We start from the raw sequence: 3,455 nt of genomic DNA on the forward strand, positions 1-3,455 counted from the left end.
CTTGCCAGGGAAGCGCTTAGTGCACTGAGCCATCTACCTGGGCCTAGAATATAATCTTCACAATGATTTTTACCATCAACACTGTTCTTACAACTACTCACCATTTAATTCAACCACCTATGCAAAATTTTGATTTTACTCATTGTTCTACTGATGTCATATTTGCAGCAACTTTCCGAATTTTGAGATTTATTATCATTTACTGGTTTCAATATGACTATTTTTTTTTACTGATGGAGCAGTGAATATTGCAATGTAGTATTAATTTGTACTAATAAAAAGTCAAAAGGCTGTCCATCACTGTAGGGAAACATCTGACAATACCTACTGGTTCATTCTGGTACTAGGCAGTGTTGGCTGATGAACCGCTTTAGCGGAGATGAGGCAAGATCAACTCTAAGTCTGACCTCCGTAGCTTCAAATGCCCTTTAGCATGACCCATGATTTTGATAGCTATCCAGAGAAGAGAAGAGAGCCAGGGGATCTGTGCACCTAGAATGCATCAAAGGGCAGTAAAGAAGATAGAGCGCAGATTCTACGTCTTTTATCTTTGGTTTCTTCTGAATCTTAAGTCTTTTTTTTTAACACAATCATAGGAATATTTTTATAGTCACTCATTCTATGAAGGTTTTCAGTGGAAAATAAGAGCTCCTCTGCTTCTCTGTTCTCCACCACAAGCTCACTTAAGCAAGCACACGACAAATTTCATTCCAATTTATACCTTATAACCCTATTGTATTCACATCCAGAATGGAACATTTCTTTGGAGTTTTGACAGAAATATCCCTGTCATGGCTTGCAGGGAGACATTTCCCAAAGCATCACATGGTGAGAGGAGGGGTGTTTGAAAGTGGCTGGATGAGGGGGTGTGACTATGGATAAAAGATGCAATGCTCAGATTAGCATTGCTCCCTGCATGTGAGTGGTACCAATCAATGGGTTTACAGCCTGCATGGAATGTAAAGGAAGAAAGAGGAGACCAGTTTCCAGTTGCTGCTGCTGCTGCTGCTTTCCCTTCACTGCCTTCTGCCTTGCTTGCCATGAACTGCTTCTCCCTGAAATGCCCCTCTACCTTGGAGTCCATTATAGACTGAAGCCTCTAAAAACTGTGAGCCAAAATAAATCCTTCCTCCTTCAACCAACTGGTATTGTATTTCAACATAGAGAATAGTAACTATGATAATTCCATAGAATTCTACTTCCAGTCTTGCCATGAAAGCGTAATCATTCCTATCATGAGTTACTACGCATGTAGAAGTGCAAAATGCTCTTGAAAAGAAAAGCAAGACCTCAGAAAACCACACTTATTATTACACAACTTTCAGCTCACTTACCAACATGAGCACCTTTCCTAACATTTTTTACCTGGTGGAGTTGGAGGTCTAAATTTGGGATCTGGGTTCCAAACAATGTTAATTGATGAAAGGTCACAAAATGTACATTATACAACCAATTATCACTCTACAAACCGAGCTCACAGGGTAGCAAGATGACTACAGAAAGTCACAAAATGAACGGAAGCACCTGTCAGGTGAAGAACAAACTAGCCACAAAAGGCTCCAGTTGGTGCCTAAAGAGCTAAGAGGGGAACTAGAGTGAAAACTGAAGACTTAAAAGAGATGAAACGGCAGGAAGTGGAAAAGTATAGAGCTGAATAGAATAAGCTTCATTATGAACATACATTTTAAGTCATAATTTGCAAGTATTTCAGAAGAAGAAAAATGAAGTATGAATCAGAGGTGGCAAGACTGGAGAAGGCCGGAGAACTAATAACCAGCTGCTTCCTGTTGACCCCACAAGGAAGAGCAGACAAGCGGAGCAACTTCCTTGGCAAAAAGCCCATTTGAGTCAAAAGTTAAAAGACTTAGAGACTGAAGTAGCAGAATTAAGGGCTAAAAAAGAGAATTCTGGTGCTCAGATAGAAAATTTCCAAGGAATACACATGTGGCAGTTTGCTGAGATGCAGACTACAGTTAGATCCCTAGAGGCTGAAAAACTGTCAGTCAAACTGCAGGCTGAATGCTTGGAAAAACAGCTACAATCAAGCATCAAACAAAATACTCATTTGTAAATTGCATAAACCTGACTGAGAAAAAAAAATACAGTGACCAGTTAAGTAGAAGAACTTAAACACTGAAGCAAGCCAGAAGCAACAGACATCAAACTGGAGGCAGCGAGTGCCAACAGGGTGCTAAAAGAGAAAGAAATAAGATTCTCAGGGAACTGGATGGGCTGCATTCATATAAGAAATTCTCAAACCATCTGCGAACACCAGCAAATGCTCTCAGGAGAGAGAGATCATGAATTAACATGTAAGGTCCAAGCTACCAGGGAAGAAGCTTATGAGAAACTGTGGTATTACAAGATGAAAATCTGGAACTTGAGAGCATATTAGTGGATTTAGAGAAAATGAAAGAGGAGCATGATGTTTGGAGGCCATCTGAAAAGGACTGCCTGGAGGATAAATGGTGGGCTTCTCTGATGGCACCAGAGTTGGCCAGAAGGAAACTTCAGATTCTGAGGATAAAACTTCAACAGCAAGTTGTGAATATTGGAAATACAAAGTAAGAAAAAATGAAAATTCGGATCTGAAATGGCAAATCAGTAGTTTGCAGAACCAAGTGATCTCGCTGACCCAGTCAGAGAATGAACAACTGAGTTCAAGGCAAATGCTTTCGGAAATGGTGGAGAGATTACAGCAAGAAAGCTATCACTGAAGAAGCCAAGCTGACAAGGACACTGGAAGAAAAACAGACACAGTGGTTGGAAGAAAAGCACAAGCTTCACAAACATATCACTGACAAAGAAGAATAAGAAGCATAATCAGGCCAGAGAGGCTCTACAATGAGCTGCCACTGCCCAAAACAAGAGAAAATCTCTTCACAAAAACAAACTGAAGTGACTGTGAGAAAAAGTGGAAGTCATGGAAGCAGAGAGAAAAATTACAAACAGAGAATCGGGTGTCAAATAGACAAAATGTTCCAGCGAAGACTAAAGGATGTACAGTAAAGACATCATGGAATTAATTTTCATCCCTAATGCGTCTGCACAGAAGCAAGACAAGCCCAGGAAGGTGGATCTCTTGGGGAGAGACGCTCTTGTGAGAAGACATGTCACAGCTTGTGGGCAAGTTCTTCTAAAGCATTGTTTAGAAGACTATTGTTTCAGCATGCGACATTCTGCGTTGAGACGGTACCATTGGCGGCATGTTCCCATGAAGATGGGTACAATTCCTAAACTAAAGAAGAGTAAAACAGTAATGTGAGAAGGCAGTTGTAAGAACTACAAGACGGAACTACCCAAGAACAGGGCCAAACAGATCATGCCAGCATCGTGGAAAGGCTACCTCACTCTCTAAATTCTAACGAGGAGGAGCACAACAGGGAAGATGATAGTGGGAAGTCCTCTTAGAGTAGCACTGCGTCTTTATATCAGTCCCTGAAAACTAACTCCAA

The 3,455-nt window shown here is 40.8% G+C and overlaps 1 pseudogene; it reads left to right on the plus strand.

The window, feature by feature from the left end:
- Positions 1-1,721: 1,721 nt before the first annotated feature.
- On the plus strand, positions 1,722-3,026 carry LOC101559882 (annotated as a pseudogene).
- Positions 3,027-3,455: the final 429 nt, after the last annotated feature.

The sequence above is a fragment of the Octodon degus genome, unplaced genomic scaffold (assembly GCF_000260255.1).
Source record: "Octodon degus isolate 3935 unplaced genomic scaffold, OctDeg1.0 scaffold00012, whole genome shotgun sequence".
In the NCBI taxonomy this organism is placed as follows: Eukaryota; Metazoa; Chordata; class Mammalia; order Rodentia; family Octodontidae; genus Octodon; species Octodon degus.